This window comes from Stegodyphus dumicola, chromosome 1, assembly GCF_044657685.1.
Source record: "Stegodyphus dumicola isolate Sdum_Otavi_A_Nest chromosome 1, ASM4465768v1".
NCBI lineage: Eukaryota > Metazoa > Arthropoda > Arachnida > Araneae > Eresidae > Stegodyphus > Stegodyphus dumicola.
In genome coordinates, this window is record NC_140768.1 from 44,023,092 (window position 1) to 44,044,444 (window position 21,353).

The 21,353-nt window shown below is 32.8% G+C and overlaps 1 long non-coding RNA gene across 1 annotated transcript in view; it reads right to left on the reverse strand.

The window, feature by feature from the left end:
- LOC146999070 (uncharacterized) overlaps window positions 1–21,353 on the reverse strand; it is a 370,098-nt gene that overhangs the window by 138,207 nt on the left and 210,538 nt on the right. The window contains exon 2 of the long non-coding RNA XR_015039397.1: window positions 17,578–17,668. This is a non-coding gene — a long non-coding RNA (uncharacterized LOC146999070). The remainder of the gene's footprint in view (window positions 1–17,577; window positions 17,669–21,353) is intronic.

Consider the following 21,353-nt stretch of genomic DNA (forward strand, 5'->3'; position numbering starts at 1 on the left):
ATATGCTCTGGTGTAGGTCGAAAAGAGAGGAGTATATCGACATTCTCCAGATTTCGGTGTTTCACCGTAACATATATATGTATATAATTAAAAATGTCCATGCTATTCCCAGAATGCGAAATAAATTCGGTGTCCTATATTGTGGCAGCTAGTTTTTGTTAACTTATAAGGTATTTCTCCTGCCTTCTTTGCATGCCTTTGTGGTGTAGTGGTCTGCACTACACCATAAAGCGGTGTAGTGCACATGCTGGGCGTGTCTTCCAGAGGTCCGTGGTTCAATTCCCGGCGAAGGCATTGCACATTTATCATCTTTCGTCCTTCCAAAAAATACCTAATGTCAACTACAGTTGTGCCCGAGCTAAAAGGATGGTGGATGGTATTTCTCCACATCCAGGATTTGGCGACTGGGTACCTTAAAAACCCCACTCGTCTTTTAAAAGAGGGAGTATATAAGGTATTTCTCCCGCCTTCTTAGCTTGCTTTCGTGGTGTAGCGATCTGCACGCTGGGCGCGTATTCCAGAGGTCCGTGGTTCGATTCCCGGCGAGGGTGTTGTACATTTTTCACATCTCTAGCTTTCAGAAATAATCTAATGTCTCTACAAATCTAGCTGCCATAACGTAGGGCACTGGAGAGATGAGCTACTGGTGTTTGATGTATTTACTCAGTTGCTTTAAAAACAGCAAACATAAGCAAATTATGTTTTACGAAGTTTAAATCACTACTGAGAAACTACAATATATCATCAATAAATAGTAAGTGCTCATCTCAACAGTGCAACAACACATTTATCTAGCAATAATATGCACTTTTAACTTATCTAGCAATTATATGCACTTTTAAAAGAATGCACTTTTAATTTGTTTGGATAAAATCAGAAATCTTAATCATAAGATTCATTTTTACCAGAAATGAAGTTTTTGAGCTAGGTGATCATTATTTCGTCAGTTGCTAACATCATGGCCATTTAAAAAGATGAGATTCACAATTTCATCTTTGTTTCCTTTTACCCTCTAAGCAATGTTAATGAACGAGATCATTAAACTGGCGATTTTTTTAATTTCTTTCTTCTTTTTTCTTCCTCCGCCGCATTCTATTTAATATTAAGCACCAAATCTTTCTAATTGTTCCTTAAGAAATTTACTTAAAAACTACTAAGATAGTTGAAGTTTTTGTGTCAGAAGAGACTTGTTTTATATTTTTGTCTTAATTTCTGACTTTATTTATGTACCATAAAAAGGAGCGCAAGAATTTGCTTTCCCCCCTACCGTTTTCCACCGTTTTGATTGTTTGTATTTCTAAGAAATGGCTAGGACAATTTTCACTAATTACTGTATTTAATAAAAGGAATCTTTGCGCAGAAATGGAAATTATTTTTTTTCGGTACTTCATATATATAAATGGAATTATTTTTTTGTTTCATTTGAAGAATATTTTTAATCATTAATTGGAAAGCAACTAATTTTGAGATACAAAACACTCAGATAAAGGACAATTAAGGACACTTCTTCAAAGAGAATTATACGAATTTTTTATACCTAATTTTGTAAATGATCTGATATTAGCAGGAGTAATAATAATAGACATTATGAAACTTTATATTTGTTTTTAAGCCGCCACTTAAGGCTAGTTATGCTTTCATCTCCTATTTTTTTTAGAAAAAATCATTTTTTATATACTGACTAGATGAATAGCTGGAGGAAATGTAATGGTTCTTTACATTATTTGTATTTATACCTCTCTTTACATAGATTATTAAAATAGACGTGAAATAATTTTTAATGTCTAATCTTGAATTATTTGTAAATTTTTGAAAAAGAATAAAGCAGGACTTTATTGCCATTGCTGTCATTTGGTCTGTGATAAATTTATACATTTCAACTACGAATATATAAGACTCTTCTTCTTGGGCTGCCAAAATGCGGGGTGGGGAAGAGCAGTTTGCTTGTTTTGAAATTCAATAAAAGAAAAAGTAATGCATATATATATGATGTATCAGCTTTAGTCGTAGCTTAAATAATCAGACGATAAGTTTTAAAAACAGGATCCATTTATTATTATTCAGGAGAAATAGCAGTTACAAAAATCAGATATCCGGAGTAAATAAAAAGAATTACTAATAACTTTTTGTATGAAGTTTACTGCATCGTGACATTTAAGAAAAAGCCCCAATATTCCTTTTCCGAGTCTTTATATAGCCTCTGGAAAGGCGGAGCTTCCAAGAAATGACGTCAGCCTCGTCAGCCAATCCAGTTCGCTTTAAATATTTCCAGAACATACTATAACTGTACCTGTAGAAAAGGCGGGAAAAACAACTTGACTACGGGGCTGTGAATTTAATTCCACGTACTTTCAAATAAGAGAACGTCGCCATTAAAAATGAAAAGAACATATAGTTAGAATTTTAAGTGTATTCTTGACTATGGAATTTTATTATTACATATATATATATATATATATATATAAGAACTTTAAAACTTAAAAGGTTGGAGATAATATATAAAGTGGGTATATTTGAATAGCATCAAGAACAACGTGTAAAGTTTATGTTCACACTGTTTTAAAGATAATATCAGGCAGATGGTGCCCATTATTGTCAACACACTGCGTTAATCGAACTCGGAAGTTTCGTTCAACTCTTTCCAGCATATCGACGGGTATTTTGGCTATAGTTTGATGAATGTTGCATTTCATGTGAGCATTCATTGTGTTAGGACGATCGTTGTAGGTGTTGCTGTGACTTATGTCACTTGACTGACAGTAACATCAAAACACACCTACGAAATTCATCCTGGGAAGGAGAGCAAGATTTTGCCTGTCGTTGGCAACAGCTTTGAGCACCAGGCAGGTGACAGTACGACTTCGGTCAGTTCCGTCCCAGTTTTGATGGAGAGCTCCTCGGGATGAAGGGTCCGAGGGTCTCTCACCCCTCTTCCCATACCACCAATATTTAGAGTGTCTCCATGCCGCAACGACACTAAACATTTACAAACATCCATGGTTTCTCCGAAATTCGAACTCTGGCCCTTCGTCACAGCAGTAGGGTCCCCCAACCACTATACCGTCCGGGCGGCACTGTAAAATATGAAATTAATTAACTTTTGCTATGATAGCTCATGAGCCGAGGCTTCGAATAAACATAATCATAATTTCAGAAATATTCGAACAGCCAATTGATCTGAAAGAAGCTGCAAACTCTATCAAATAAGACAGCGCAACAGTTACCAAGTGGATCTATGTAAAGAAGGCATAAGTTCATAATTTAATGTAATGAAAAGTTTTTTTTTTTTTTTTTTTTTTTTACTTAGTAGAAATAAGTTTAAATAAAAAATTTAAAAAATAAATAAAATACTAGGATCCTCCCCCCCCCGAAAAAATTTGAAAGGTTTCAGATTTTAAATTACGTTCAAAGGGCATTTTTTAACGTTTTGTGTGTTACCTTTATTTATTAAATATTATGTTCTTTGCCCTTAAACCATAAAATTCGGTTCAGTAGCAATGTCGCAAAATAATTTTAAAATAAGCATATCTTTAGAATTTACGATATACAGTCCCGCGTCCGCTGGAGATAAAAAAAGATTTTTTTCCCCGCCGTAGAGTGTTGCCATTGCTCGCTTGAAATCGTTGATTTTATTACTCAAAAATTCGTTAAAGTTTTACAAAACATGAAATCGATAATAAAACAAATTCCAAATTCCAAATTTGGTCTTCCACATGCCCATATTCGTAAGAGGATTACGTCATTCGAAATTCGATGGCTGTAATGTACCGTTGTTTTATCACAATGCTAGAAATATACATGCACTTATGCGGATTTTTCATTATTTAATTTCTTCAAATATATAATACAAGACTCTAACATTTGGTGGTAACAGTTTGAAAAGTGAAACGGACATTTATAGTGAACCAAAGCAAAATCGCAAAACGAAAGCAATAGCCCTTCAGGGACAAAGACCCTTTGTCATTAAAAAAACATAACTTTGAAAGTTTTTAGATTTCGTATTACGCCCAAACGTTTTTTTTTTTTTTTTTTTTTTTTTTTTTTTCAGACACATACACGTTTGGACTGGAGAGCATTTGGGCTAACGACACTTTGGGCTGAAAATATTTAAAAACAGCATATCTTTAGTCTCGAGAGCTGGAGATAAAAATGTTATGATCCCTGTAGTGTTGCTGCCAGTTTCCCTTAGAAAGTCCTCCACGAAGGCATCCCACCCTTTAGGCAGATAGCCCTCGTGTGCTTTGCCATAATTGAATAATCCCATCCATGTAGTGCTGCCACTGCTCGCTTTGAAATCGTTGAGTTCTTTAATCAAAAATTCTTTAAAGCTTTACAAAATATGAAATACATAATAAAACATATTCGTAACTAAAAGTTTGGGCTTCCAGGTGCCCAGATTCGGATGGAAGACAACGCTATTCAAAATTTCATGGTTTTATAATGCCTACATTCTAAAATCATGCATACATTCATGCAAATTTTTCATTATTTAATTTCTTTGCATATAATACAGGACGTTAATATTTAGCGGCAACAATTTGACTTTTATAGTGATGCAAGGCGAAGTTCCGTTTTTAGACTAACAGCCCTTCTGGGCTAACGCTCCTTTTGAATAATAAAAAATTATACATTAAACACATCATAAATAAATCACCATATATGTGCAATAAATTACTTTTAAAATAATTTTGGACAAATAAAGTACTATTGGGATTATTATTTTGCGAATATAATGTAAAATAAATGTAAATGAATATAATGTAAATACAATTTTAAAAGTTAAAATTATTTAGTCTTTCTTAACAGTTAAATAAAAGTAACGCAATTTATCGCAGTGAGATTAGCACAGATTAATGCTCGACCTGTAACCTTAGGGAAGCTTTTAATATGATTCACTACCATACCAAATTAAAAATATAATCTTCTATTACGAGGTTTGGAATTCATATATGTATACATAAAGATTTATTTTATGAACTCATGTAGCTATTAAGTGAATTATATACTTCAGATTTAATTTAGTGTCTGGAAATTTTCATTTGCTCTGTAAACATACGCGTACGAGTATTATTTCGATAAACAGTAAAACCTATTATCTAAATTAAAGTCTGTGCACGTTTTCATAAGATAATATCTTATATTTGCGAAAAAATAAACAAGATATGTCTGGATACTATTGCAGTGTACTATAGAATCAGAAACAATTCTGTGTATTTGTGATTACATTCGGAATAATAAGAACGAAGGCAAACACAATTGAATAATTGATTTTGTATTCTTTATATTATCCCACACTTATCATTACATCATTCCATAAAGGTCTGGACATAAAATGCCGCTCTAATATTAATTTATCTACTGTTTTTAGTCCAAAGGCGCTCTGTCCCTGAAAGACTATTATTTCCGTTTTGCGATTTTGCGTTGGTTCACTATAAATGTCCGTTTCACTTTTCCAACTGTTGCCACCAAATGTTAGAGTCCTGCATTATATTTGAAGAAATTAAATAATGAAAATCTGCATAAATGTACGTATATTTCTCGCATTGTGATAAAACAACGGTATATAGCGCCATTGAATTTTGAATGACGTAATCCTCTATCGAATATGGGCATGTGGAAGCCCAAATTTGGAATCTGGAATTTGTTTAATGATCGATTTCCTATTTCGTAAAACTTTAACGAATTTTTGATTAACAAGCTCAAGGATTTCAAAGCGAGCAATGGCAACGTTGTACAGAAAAAATATTTTTATCTCCAGCGCGTGAGTCTCTGTATCGAAAATTCTAAAGATATGTTTATTTTAAATCTATTTTGCGATACTGCTGTTGAACTGAAGAACTGAATTTTATGGTTAAAGTGAGAAAAACGGCATATTTAATAAATAAATGTAACACAGAAAATGTAAAAAAAAAAAAAAAAAACCGCCCCTTTGGACGTAATTTAAAATCTGAAACATTTCATTTTTTTGGGGGGGGGGGTGCTTAACATGATCATTTTTGCAAAACCTATTTGCTGTTTGTTGCAAAACTAATATTGGAAAAAATTTAATTAATGACGATGATGACGATAAATGCTAAAAAAAAAAGAGAGTAAACGTAAAAAAAAAAAAAAAAAAAAAAAAAAAAAAACTCCTCTTTGCTATATATCCGTTGGTTAATTATTCATCCACCAAACTGTTACATATTTTGTTATGCTATTTTCCAAAAGTTGTATATATGAGGTTTAAAATCCGTAAATTGTAGGGAAAAAATTATCAGTTATGTGTATTCAAAAATGTTTCTATAGAAGGCAACACGTGTATTTGTAATTTTAGTTTAACTGTATTTAGAATTTTAGTTGTTTTTTCTAAAAAAACAACTAAAATTTCTCTTTGTTTCTATAGAAGGCCACGCGTGCTTCATTTCCGTCTCTAAAAAGTAAATTCCTTGACTACTTTACAAACTTTTTTGACGTACCTTCCAGTTACGCAGCAAAATGGATTGATGAAAAACATACAAAGGCTATCTGCCTAAGAGAAGGAATGACTTTGTGGCGGTCTCTAGATTACGGGTATTAATATTACGCATTTGAAACACCCATAAAATGTACATACTATCTTAGTCAGAAACCGACAAATTATAGGTGGGATACGCTTACACTCTCCACAAACAAACAAGCAAATATTTTCTGAAAGTGGCTGAGGCTCTTTTTCGCCGAATTGTATCGCAACACACTGATTTTTTATATTAAGGCATTGTTGCAAATATTGCTTCATATTATGTAACTGCATTGTACATATTATTAACATCATATTATGTAACTGTATTGAATTTGCATAGTGCCCCTCTGCGAAATAACATTGCTCTCGTTTACAAGCTGCAGAATTACCTGTATAATTTTTATTTAGCTATTTCATGTGTTGCATAATATCGTAGACAATATGAATCATAAAAATAGTGACCTATTAATTAACCGCATGAAGATTTCTACTTTTTGAATTTCGCGAAAATATTTTAGGTGTTGTTAATGTGGCAAAATATTTGTAATAAAAACATTTATCCGAAAAAATGTAACTTTATGAACCGTGTGAATGATGCACTTGTATATAACCGTCTGTGCAATTGTAATATGTAGAATCGCCATGGCACTTACTGTAATAAAATAAACTCTGTATATATAGTAAAATACTGTAAATAGTACCGCTGGGAACTGTCTTTAAAAGAAGTCATAATAGCTGTATTACTGTTTATCTTTTTCGTAATTTTTAATCACATTTTTCCAGATGGGCATTCTATATCACTGTCATTCATAGGTACAGCTTGTATATTGCTAATAATATCATATCACTGTTAAGCACAGCGAAGTTTTCAAATGTGTATCAGCTTAATTATTTGTTACATATCGATATTGCATACTACTGTTCGAACTGTACATTTTATATTGGCTAAACGTCTCCTTATGCGCTCCTGCATACTTCCGTTTTACCTGCCGCCCAGAGGGTCTAGTGGTTAGAGGAGCCTACTGCAGCACCGAAGGGCTCGTTTTCGAACCCTGGAAAAGACATGGTTGTGTCTATTCGTCCTTTCTTAGGAGGCAACGGTGGCCGTTTGTTAGGTGCCTCCAAAATAAAATGGCCACCACTTCCGGAGAGGCCAGTGCTGAATAGGCAAATGCCTTCCATTAGAAAAGGAATTTTTTTTTTCGTTTTACCTACATTTCTCAGCATCATTATTTTTTGGAGCTGAATATATCCTGATAGGAAGCTTTCACATATTTTCCTATTTTCTTACGATAACAAACAAGCTCATTATACGGTCAACTGATCAGTACATATGCTAGAATATAACCAGGCAGTCAAAAAAGGATTTTACTGTTAAAACCTCTACAGTCCTTTCCATCTGCTTCAAAGAGGAAATTCTAAAATACATTGTCAGTTAATATTGCATCAAGTCTTCTTTGTTCCATAAAGAGATCTAACCATTTTCAAGAGTCTATGGTTGATCTTAAAAATTGCTCTCTGAGATATGAAATAATTTATATTTCTGATGAAGTGTTATCTTTGTTGTTGTTTATCTCCAACTGAGATCGAACAGGTGTTGGAAATCAGACGAGCATTTTCGCTTAAGGCTTTAGTTAGCTGTTAACGACAGAACTATTTTGCCTGGCCCCGTTCCAGTTTTGACTGAGAACAACCTTGAATAGGGAATCTGATATAATCGTAATTCCTTTCCTTTATCCCTAGCTTCTAAAAGGTATTCAGTTGTAACAGAATTTAAGAGCTCGCGTAAATTCCGAAGACAGGTTTTGAACTGAGAACTAAACCGCGCGGTAGCCGGCCGATCTTCTGCAACCACCATAGCATCACATAGCAGTGATAGCAAATATTCTTCTGAGAATACTTATACCTTTTCTTGAAATAAATATTTTGTAACTAAAGCAAGCAATGTTTCCTATAAAAACAACTAAAATTTCTAAATATATATATTTCCTTATAAATATATATTTCCTTAAAAGTGGCCTGTTCCAGTTAAAAAAAGAAGAAAATTCGGTCTATTTTAACTCCCTTGTACGAAGTAAAAGATGTGTTGTGATCGCGAAAAATTTCGAATTTCAACGAAACTAACCATTTGAAAGATTTTTTTTTTTTTTTTTTTTTTTTTTTCCGTGATATCTATATCTACGGACAGAATAAAGGACTCTTTTCCAAAACAGATTGCAGAATGGACTCAAAATGGATTCAGAAGAATTTTTTGCGACGTCTCTACGTACGTACGTATGTGTCTCCCATAAACTCAAAAACGATTTGTCGTACAACGTTAAAATATTATATATGTTACTGTTATAACATCTAGTTGTGCATCTCCCCTTTTTGTTGCAATCACCCGCACCAAACATAGCTATTTATATATTCCTCTTACCCGGCTCAGTGAGCTCTGCTTTTTATTCTTATATGTTGGTAAATTGTGCAGTTTTTGCTTTACAAATAATTGAATTACACTGCTTTTATGTGGCGTTTAAGGTTTTTAATTTTTTAGTTAATCTGCATGCTATAGGTATAGAATTATAAGCAATTTAAAAGTGCAAGTAATGTGGCAGCCATTTGTTAACATTTGAAACTCTTAAAAGTATGGTGAATTAAGTCAGCTGGTTGCATCATTTTCATTGTCTTTTTGTTCAGTGGGACCGAAAGGTAACTTAAAATTTTTGTGCACCAAAAATTGTATCTTTCTGCCTGTCACTCCTGCCGAATTGCTTGTTTGGGCGTACAAACTCTAATTTTAATTGCAAAAATTGTTCTTTTTTTCAACTGTTTTTAACTGTATTTGGAATTTTAGTTGTTTTTCTGTATTTTACAATTTTTAATGAAAATGTTTTGAGTTTTTAATGTATTTTTGCCTTGTTGCGAAGAGAGAACTGAATCGATTGAATGAGGAATATAAATCTCGAATGAAATTCAGGGAAATAAGTTTATAGAAAGTTCAGAAATGTGTATAATTTATTAAGCCATACAAGGAAGTCAATGTGGTGTCCACATCGGATATTTTGTTTTCATTTTTATCTTAAAAACGGAAGCATGGTTATTTAAATACAAAAGCAGGAATGTAATCATCCTACTTGTTCTTTGTAGGATTAATTAGAATATATATACATTGCTCGATTGCATTTTCAAGGGACCCTCTCGAAACTGCAATCGAGCAATGTGCATTAACACTATTGCGTTGAAACTACCTGAATATTATTTCATTCTGTCGTTTTCGTCTTTAAATTAAATCTGACTCTTCGATAACACTTGAAACTAAATATTTTAAATAAACAATTACATTTTCTTGCTTAAGAAAGCCAAACTTTATTTACTTACACACTTAAAGAAATCAAAAACATTATTCTAATCTTTCTTACTGTTGCCAAACCAGAAAAACAAAATTACGTCTAAAATAAAAGGAAAACAACGGCTGTTGACAAATATACAACAAACACATATAACCCTCTCAAAAATGCAATCAAGCAATGTGCTAATTAATCCTACAACGAATAAGTGTGATGTTGCATTTTCGAGAGGGTATATACATATATATGTATGAAACATTTGGAAGCATATGGATTTTTCTTATGTTTCCTTAATTTTTTAATGAATGTACATAGAAACTTTTTCGAAAAGAAATTTGATCTCGAATACTTCTTCTGGCTACTCTGTTGCAAAAAATGCTTCTCAACTATTTAAAATCGATCTAACTTCCAATCGAAATACAGGCTCAAAGTGTGCATTTCGATTAGGCTTGCCATCGAAGGCAAACGATAACAAAAAGGAAACGGAAAAAAGCCAGGGAGCGATCCAATTCGTTATTTTATTATTCTCACCGCGTTTTGCAGGCTCTAACGGAAATTTTTCCCTGCAAAAAGCGCCATCTAGTGGCAGTGTACCAAAACCCCACTTTCGCCAGGCGTTTGAAGAATCCCGCATTTACAACGGAGAGAGGGGGGGGGATGAGGTTTCGCGAGGAGGGCAAATGAATGCTCCTAAATTCAGGGCGCGAAAATTAGAGTGGGGCATAAATGAAATAAAGGGACATCTTACTATGTAAATGAAACAAAGAGAATGGTAGAATCGGATGGAATACCGTAAATTTTAGCTGTGTTTTCCAACCGTTAAAACGGCGCGGGGTGCATGTGGATTGGCTGATTGGTATGCAGCACGTAGGTCCACCGAGATACACTATCTTGGACAATTAGTACCGGCTGGAAAAATTGTTTGGAAGGGGAAATGAAATGAAATGGGTCTTGTTTGAGCATTGCGTAAGCACCTAAAACATGTCTTTAGCCTCTGATAAGAATTCAGTTATCTAAATAGACGCAGGAAATTTATTATGGGAAATATAAATTTCGGAACAATTAAATCCTCAATGCAAGTGATGAGGAATATCTGAATATTAGATATTTTGAAAAATCAGAATCAAAACACATGCAGTGAATTCTCGATGACTACAATTCATAGCGACTACCAAAACTGTTAGTTTTACCTAGAGTTCAAATTACCAAAGTAATTCTATAAAATCAAGCTTAAAGAGACTGTACAGAAAATAAATAACTAATTAATTAAGTAAACGAATAAACATCAACTCATGAGTTGTTCAAGCTTTAGTATCTGTTGTCTGGAATGATAAAAGCTTGCTCTAAATCGTATTCGCATACGTTTCATCCTCTAACGCATTTTCTTTTATTTAATAATCTTAGCAAAGTTTGAATTTTTCAAATAGATATGTACCAAATATTCATCTGTTATTTCTTTTGAGCTGCTACTGCTAATTTAGTTCAGTCGTTCAGCACTTTTTTTAAATGATTTTCACATTCGTTTCCAGTGATAAAGTTTTCACATTACTTTATTGCAGCGGCATTTAATAATATGTAAATCCATAAACTGGAAATTAGTTTTATTAAGAAAATATTATGTATTCCAAAATAATTTAAGATCATGAAGTATTTTAAAATACTTTAAGTGTGAAGTAAGGGGAGGGGTAGAAATGATTGTTATGTGTTAGAAGGACGCAGACAGCGGATTGGACTAAATTAGAGAGCATCTGATCAAGGGCATATGGTAGGCTTGAAAGGTTAGTTATTGAAATGAGGGGACAATCTTGTTCAAACGGGGATCACCTATTTGATTTTATTCTAACTATTCGAAATTTCAAATTAAAATTGTTTACTATAAGTATATACTAGTTTATAAGGTATTTTCTCCCTCCTTTCTGCATGCTTACGTGATGTAACGGTAGCGCACTCGATGCCTATTTGAGAGGTCCAGTTTCGAGAGCATTGCTCATTTTTCATGTCTTCTGCTTTAAAAATACCTAATGCCTCTACAATGGCGCCCGAACTAAAAGGTGGTGGGTGATGATGCTTCACCACCAGAATTTGGTGACTGCTTCCCTGAATCCCAGTCGTCCTTTAAAAGCGGGAGTATATAAGGTATTTTCTGAATGCCTTCGTGGCGTAAAGGTATCACACTCGGCGCGTATGCCAGAGGTTCAGGTTCGAGTCCCGACTAGGGTACTGCTTATTTTTAATGTCTCCTGCTTTAAACCTAATGATTCTACAAGTTTACAAAATTTGGAAATGAATATGGTAAAATCTATTGCAATTTCCCTCTGTCATATCAATCAAACATAAAAATTCAAATATGATAAAAATGAAAGCAAAAATAGAAATTAAAAATAAAATAAGATCAATTGGCAAATCCGCAAAAATGAATACAAAGTCAAAAATAACATTAAAAAAAAATCTGAAAGGTTTCAGATTTTAAATTACGTCTAAAGGGGCGTTTTTTTAACGTTTTGTGTGTTACCTTTATTTATTAAATATCATGTTCTTTGCACTTAAACCATAAAATTCAGTTCGAAAGCAGTATCGCAAAATAATCCTAAAATGAGCATATCTTTGTAATTTCCGATACAGTCTCGCGCGCTGGAGATAAAAATGTTTTTTTGTACAACGTTGCCATTGCTCGCTTTGAAATCGTTGAGTTTCTTAATCAAGAATTCGTTAAAGTTTTACAAAATACGAAATCGATAATAAAACAAATTCCAAATTTCAAATTTGGTCTTCTACATGCCCATATTCGTAGGAGAATTACGTCATTCAAAATTCGATGATTCTATGTACCGTTGTTTTATCGCAATGCGAGAAATACACATACATTTATGCAGATTTTTCATTATTTAATTTCTTCAAATATAATGCAGGACTCTAACATTTGGTGGCAACAGTTTGAAAAGTGAAACGGACATTTATAGTGATTCAACGCAAAATCGTAAACAATAGTCCTTCAGGGACAAAGCCCCTTTAGACTAATAATAAATGAAAGCTTCTCATATACCATGTTTCATTTTTTTCAGCTGAAATTTCTTTTTCGATTTAAATGGTAATGATCTGAAAATGCAAACGACGATCCTCTAGCTCCTGCACCTTTCTCTACCTAATTACCATGATTTAGCTTAACGCACTTTGACTATTGTCATTACCTCTAATCCTTCTAGATAAGAATGTTCAGTCTTTTCCCTATTCTCAAAAAAAGAAAGAAGCTGCATTAAATAACTTATTTATGTTCTATTTGCTCTTGACATTCTTATTTTATAATTATTTCTGTTTTACTTTGTTTCTTTTTAACATAAGAGTTTGGAGGCACAATAACCACTCAATATTGTTTCGTACCTAATTGTACAGTAACTGCTTCTTTGCTTCAGGCATTTCAATTTAAAGAAAGGTGTCCTACAAATATTCTATTTTCATTAGACTGGTAAACCTGAACTGCCTTGACACAGAGAAAACAGAAAATTGGAGATTCAGCTAAAGTAAAATGGGATACGGAGTAAATGTTAATTTCACACCTGCAATAATAGAATTACTTGGCAGAATTATTGGCATTCTGTTGAGTTTCAATAAAGGTTACACAACTTATTCTGCTTCTTTTGTGAGTGGGGTAATCGGGGCAGGGGTTCAGAATACAAAAAGAAGGCCAGGCCTCCAGGAACACCTTCCACATAGTTATATCTCATCTTCTTCGTTTTTAGTTTCGTTTATTTAATTACGGCAAAGCACTCGAGGGCTCTCTGCCTAAGTGGAGAGATGTCTTCTAATTTTTCTAAGAGAAACTGACTTGCATATACGTACATTACACATGTCAAAAACTATGAAAACACCCATGAGCCAGCCCGTTCGCTGGGATTCCCGTTCGCCGGTCCAGTGTTCAACGACTTTACCACTCGGCAGCTGGGGGGGGAGGGTTCCACAACTTCTTGTACGCCTAACGAAGGTATTGCATCTCCTAATTCATATCAAATTGGAAATGATAAAAACTTGTAAAGACAGTTTCGAAAAGACGGTCTACGATTTACTTACTTATGTAGGAAATATCCAGGCTTTATGCTGTGTATGATAAAAAAAAGTATATTTGTTGGACCTCATTTACATGATTTGTTACTGGAATCTCAATATGAACCAACAGAGTGGAATACATTTTAACAAGTGTGTCACCGTTTTCTGGGGAACAGAGCAGTGATTTGTAAATTAGCAGTGAAGAATCTTATGACAGCATACGGAACGTGGGTGTCGAATGTAGCCAGCACCCTCTAGAATGAACACGAGTTAAGTTCTAGTGGGTGTTGATGTAACTGAAAAATATGTCATACACTGCCATTTGAATTTCTTTACTGGCAACTGTATTAATATCAACGATGTGCGTTCAGGCGCTTTCATCAGCGAATCGCAGTATTAGAAAAAAGATACAAAAGAAAGTCAAATAACGTTATTTTAGACGAGTTTTGTTAGGGCATTAGAAATGTTGGGGCACAAGTTACCTACGAGTGATAATTTGAAAAGCCTAGCCATGTTCTAAGCGTTAAAAGTTCACAAAATTTCGCTAACATTCATTAGCATTTTGCTATATATTATCTTCTGTACTTTCCTGTACAGCAAAATTGCATTATTAAGAAAAATGTCAATTAAAAAAATATTTTTTTGGTACTCCTAATAGTCAGTCTTAGAATATAAAAGTATATTCATGTTCGAGAGATGAAATAAGGAAAAAAAATCGTTTCTTTACCTTATATTGGACGAATCCTCTAAATACAAGCTAAGCATTGATTGTGGATGTTCAATTGTAACATAAGTTTTGGTAAAACTTCTAAACAAGAGCTAATCTTAGAAAATAAAGCGCATACTCATGCTCAGGAGGCGAATTTAGCATAAAGCAAAGCTTATTTCATTCCTGTAAGAGAAAATAAATGAATAAATCAATAAAGCGAAAACTTATGAAACGGTAATATTAGTAAAAAAGTCTAAAAATTAACAGTCTATGTATTAAAGTATGAAACTTACAATAATATTGTAATTTTGCGTAAGAAAGTGGACACATTTAATATCAGATAAAGTTAAATGTAGTTATCTGAAGACTGAACAAATAATAATTCATTGAGTAAAAGTCTATTATTTTACCTAATTTCAATATGAGCGCAATGGACGCTTTTCAGATACTGAAAGAATAATCAAAATGGGATATAGATACTAAAACAAGTGAGCACATATGGTAGAAAAAATGAAAGCGATCGAATGGCTAAATGTAGAACTGCCAGAATAATCCAAATTTTTTTTTTTTAAAACAGAAATCGGAAATTTAAAATATTTATATTCAGTATCATCAGTTATTTGCATGGAAAATAAAGCTTGTCAACATTATAATGTTATAAAAGCGATGTCCCTAGATACCCCTTCTTCCTAAATTCCCTGCTTTTAATACTAGCTTATAGCCTCGGGATATATACACTTACATCTTTTTTCCTTTAATCTCACTTTAACTTACCTGATTTTTCAAAATTCTCTGTATTTTATACATCCGTCCATGCATAACAATTTCTGCATCGCCGCTTCTTTTACTAGACTAAAAAAGCGGAAGTTTCATAGCAGAGGGGAAAAAATGACCATGAAATTTTCTTTTCTTATACCGATAAACATAAAATTCCTGAAAAATAAAGCACTAACGCTTTTATCTCCTTTCTTTCCTCTTTTGTCTATACTAATGACTTTAGTTGTAATAACTTGTAGCAATTTGTTGTATTATTTTACTGACTTTTACTACAATAAAGATGGCTGCATTCATTTTTGTAAGAAATACTACTATAAATTTCCTTGTTTTTCTTTAACGTAACGAAATATCCGATTTTCATTCAACAAAAGGAGATTATTTTTCCTACTTCTTGCATCTAAGCAATGTCAATCGTTTTCCAGTTACAAGATATTTCTTCCGCTTTCTTAGCATGTTTTCGTGGTGTAATGGTCAGCACGCTTTTGTAATAGTTCATCACGTATTTGAGAGGTCCGTCGTTCGAGTCCCGGTAGACGCATTGCTCATTTTTCATCTCTCTAAAATAGGTGGTGGATGATGATTCGCCACCACCAGGATATGGCGATTGGGTCCCCTAATCCCCAGTCACCCTATAAAAGGGTGAGTATATAAGGCATTTCTCTCGCCTTCTTAGCTTAATAGTCAGCACGCTCAGCGCCTATTCTAGATGTCCGGGGTTCGTGTCCCGGCGAGGGCATTGCTCATTTTTCATCTCTCCTACTTCGAAATAACCTAAGGACTAAACAGTTAATTTTACTAGAAAGTACTTCATCATATTGCCGATATTACCGAAGAAATACTATTTTATACCAGCATACGAATACTCTTTATTATATGTTTTTTGATTCTGTATTGAAAAGGGAAAGAACTTATGTTACAAAAAGACAGATTGAAAAATAATTATTACATTGAATATATATTCTATATATATATTTCTCAAAACGACCGTAAAGCTTTTGAATACGTTTTTCTTGAAAAAACAATTTTGCAGATTTGTGGTTTTGGCACCTTATCGATTTGTAATAATTTTACAATTAAAGACAAGACAGACATTTCAATGTAATTTTATTGAAAAAATTTAAAATTACTGTTTACGAAATGATATATGTAAATTTCTTTTTATGTAAAAAGTACTGATTATTTTTTATTGAATTATTTAGTGCTATTAGCAGGACAGAATTATTTTTTGAGAAATTTAATGTATATTTACAGCTAATAAGACGTGCGAGTATAATTTAAGCATATCGTATTCTGAACATGCGATGAGAAAAGTCCGGTAAAATTAGGGCTGGGTAAAATAAAAAAAGCAAAATAATTTCAAAGATAAAAAAAAAAAAATGTCTGAAAAAATTAAAGTTTGTGCTAAGTCAATTTTCATATACTGCATATCAAGTCGAATATTAGTATAATATTTTTTGAAGAGCAGCTGCAATTAAATTTTAACAAACTTTAGCTTACACACAGTAAAAATCTACCTCATTTATTAATTCATATAAAATTATTCCCTCGCAGAAGGGTTTAAAAGAAACGATTTGCTACCTTTTTTCAACGCTTTTCACGGCACTTTTATGTAAAAATGCTGTTGTTCGAAATTCATTTTAATTGAAAAATATCTATAGCAATATCTGGATTGAGATTAATTTGTGTTACAAAATGCTACGGGGATTGAAAGCATGTATTTATTGCTGGACCATCATATGCTTATCTCGGTAGGTACGCTCGGTAGTAAGGAAATGCAATCCACAATTTAAGCAAAATCTTCAAAGCTAAAACAGTTTTAAAAAAATCTGGTGTGTACACTTCATGACTTCCTTGTACATAAAATTAAATTACATACATTTTCCCCTGCATTTCATTTAAACTTATTTCCTCGAATTTTATTAGAGATATATTTCTCATTCAATTAATTCCGTTCTCACTTCGCGACAGTTTAGAGTTCCACGCAAAAACAAGCAATTCGACCAGCGGGCAGGAAGGCAGATTTTTTGGTGCACAAAACTTAAAGTTTACTTTTGGTCACACTCCGCAAAAAGACGCTGAAAGCGTAGAAAGTGACTTAAATTCTTGTGGTCTTGAGTCATTATATGGTAAATTTAATTAAATGTTTATTCCAGAATGGATTAAGCATAATTTAATCCGCAATAATAAAAGAAGACGTTAAATATAAGAAACACGTTTCAAAATGAGAAAAGATAACTGAATACCGTCTACGGATGAGGTTCGAACTTGCCACCTTTCCATTCCTCCGCCACCAAAGCAGCGCGCTGACCACTCAGCTATCTGTGATAGCAGTACCTGTGAAAAATAATGTAACATGTAGAAGTCGTTGCAAAGGTAATTTAATTAAACTTCAATAAATGATTGCTGCATGACACAAGTTGTAACTTTCCTCCAAAATTTCGTAATTGTATTTTATTGAATACTCTTTCACAGTCAACTGCTTTTTTAGAAGTTATTATATTGCTGAAGTTAGTTTTTGGTGTATTTAATATTGGGATATTTATAGAGCTTTTTATTACACATGATATAGCCAATATTTATAATAATTAAGGAGAATTTTGTAAGGCAAAAACTTTGATTTCGTAGAAACTGTAATTTATTTAGGTTCCTATTACTTACGATGTTATAAATAGGTGAAGCATATGGATATACTGGTCGGATCATTGCTTTATAAGTATACAGTTTTCCCCTTTAATGAGAATTTTAAATGTATACTAATATGTACGGTTTGAGAAATCTGAAGATTGCGTGAACAATGCTGATTATTTTATTGCTGTATACAGTTATATTTCTAAGCAAAATCTCATCTCTGTGTGGCTCTGACGCCATATTGAAACGGGTAAGCAAGAAGGTTTTCTGATTATGACACGTGATAAGAACTAGGTCGGCTATTGGCGCGCGTCCCGGGCGAAAAAGCTGAACAGGAGCGTACTCAGTTTTACGTCTTCTGCGTCCTGCGAATTTACGCCGGCGTCAAAAAAGTTACGTCAACTACGTCGGGAGCGTCCTCGTGTGGACGGGCCTTTAGTCTGTCTTTACGTACAGATGTCAAGCAAAAACATCGTTAAATTGCATTCCATAGCGGTCAAAAATGAGTATTTTCTTTGAAATATGGTACCCGGAATTTTTTGTGATTACGATGCTTCCTTTACTTCATACAAGGAAGTAAAACCGTATGACGTGCAAGATGTACTTCTGTATTGATATAGGGCAGGGCAATACTGTTTAACTTAGATCCACTTTTGTTTACCCTGTTCTGCGCAATTAAGTGTTATAATACTTTTCCCAATACTTTGGGAAAGCGTTTATTTGACGAAAAGAATAATGTTACGTGCAAAATGCTTGGTTTATAATGGAGTGATTGAAGAAATATGGGTGAGGAAAAATTGTGTTATCCAGTACAGAATCTGATTCCGAATCCTTCTGTGCTTCGAGCTAGCCCTGGATTCATGTAAACTTCAGATCTAGATGTCTCAAAAAGAAATGTTGAATTAACTGTTGGTTTCGTTGAGAACGGAAAACATTTTATCTGAGAATTTTTAAAGTTTTTTGAGAGTGTAGGTAATGTATAATCTCAAGTAATTCAGTTTGGTATATCCAGAAGTACTATAACTGAAATCTCGAAACACTGTTAAGTACAATAATTTTAATTGTTTGCAGATAATTTGATTAACTAAATAATCGGTCATTGTTGTTTGTATGCGTTATATATGGTATTAGCTAGCTTTATATAGGCTATGCATGAAGGCTACCTCCAAGGTATCGTACAGTAGCACTGTAGGCTTTAAGAATTTGGCATCATTAGTTAACAGAGCCTGATATCCCTTTCGAAACGATGATTACGAACTTTACATTCTAAACTGACGATCCTATATATATATATATATATATATATATATCCAGTCACAAAATTTCTTCAAATGAGGCATAAATAATTTTAGGAAAACAATTTATCCTCTGTGAATGAAAAGCTGTTTAAATATAAAATATAAATTTTTATATGGTTGTTAGAAGAACTCCAGTTATTCAAAATAGTTATTATTCTCTAAATAAATAATAAATTACATACCTTTACATGTTTAATTCTTAGACATATTCGAAAACGAACCTGAAAACCGAAATCCTTTTACAGTGCCTCTTGCCGACTAAAATTTCACATTTTTCACCCTACTTAGTTAAGTAATTAAAACAGTTTTGCTAAAATTGACTATTGACGTTTTCGTGTTGATTAACACAGTACTTATGATTAAAGTTAATTTATAATGAGTGCTGTTATATATAATGAATGCATTGCGTAACGAATATTGTACTAATTGAAAATTTGTTGTATTTATGCAGTAGGAAACTACATAAATTCTTTCCATTACAGAACTCTTTCACATATAATGTTGAAACTGTTTTCATAAAATTGGCTGCCTTGTTTTGAGAAGCTTTCTGTTTTGAAGTACTTATTCAGGACAATTCATATAGGAATTTGAAGCTCTTCCTATCTACTTCATTAAGTTGTAATTTCTCACTGACATGAAATTCTGTTAGTCATGCGTTAAGCACCTAAAAAAATAAAAAAAATAAAAAAAAGAGAGAGAAAGAGTGTATTCTGTAATTTTCGTTCTGCTAGGCCGATTAACGAAATTTATCTTGCGTTTTTTCATGTCTCGAAAGCGCGATTTAGAATATTATGTTAGATTTATATATAGCATTGTTCTAACATAGATATTCCGACAAAAAATCGGACTTTTTCTGAAATTACATGCTGATGTTTTCCCGTATTTCGGGTCTACGAATCAAATTATGCCAAAGTGCCAAGTTTTGTAACAATCACACAAGTAGTTTTTAAAGATTTACCTCCCAAAATTTAGCTCCTCAGCGTTAATTGAATTTGGTATATATTTATTTATATCTCTTTTTTTTTATTAAATTTGCTTTATTTGTGCTTTCACGGGTCATTTAGATTTAATCCAAATAAAACTGCAGATATTTTCTGGTTTATTTTTTAAATTTGTATTTTTTAGTAATTCTTTTCATAAATTTTTCGAAAATATTTTTTAATTATAACCCAATACATTTTTATCGTCATCTTAAAGTAGATGTATTTCTAGGATACCTGAAAAAAAAATTAGAGTTTTTTTTTTTTTTTTTTTCAAAATGTCCTAAGATATACGTAAATTTATATATAGGCCGCACGTTTTGAAATTTGGCATATTCGTTTTAAGCGATAATAACGCCAAATATAGTTTACGCGTTTTGTTAAAATAATTTGAAAGTACGAATGATGTTCCTTTCTTTCTGGTCATACACAATGAAAAGGAAAAGAGAACAGGTTACCATAAATTAAGAACAAATTAAGAATTTCCCCAACTGAAGAAATTCAGCCAAGGTAAATTTTTAAGTTTCTCGGTAAGTTTCTTACCAAGTTTTATAAAATTTAATATTTAGATATTATTTGAGAATCGAGTTATGGAAAAATGTTCGAATGAATATCGAGTTATGTTATTTCAGAAAAGGTCAATTTCGTATCAAAATACCTATGTTAGAACAATACTTTATATAAATGTGATATATATATTCTAAGTCGCGCTTTCGAGAGATGAAAGATGTAAGCCAAATTTCATCAATCGGCCTAGTAGAACGAGAGATATAGAATTGTGCCCCCCCCTTATTTTGGTTCGAGATGTTCGTGATAACCATTTTATTAAAAAATATTAATATGGCAGGTATTTAATTCCTGCAGCAAAGTCTGTAACCTTTTTTCCTACATTACAGTCTGTTTTCAGTGAATCCGTATACTGAGTTCCTTATTTTATCCGTTTTATACTAAAAAATACAATGCACAAAAATATGTGTAAATGACTGGAAATGCATTCAAATAAAGCGCAGTTAGATGCCTACTTTTATTGCAAAAATGCCTACTTTTTATTGCAAAAATGCATATTTCCATGCATTAAAATATAATACATTCATGTGCCTACTTGTTTACATT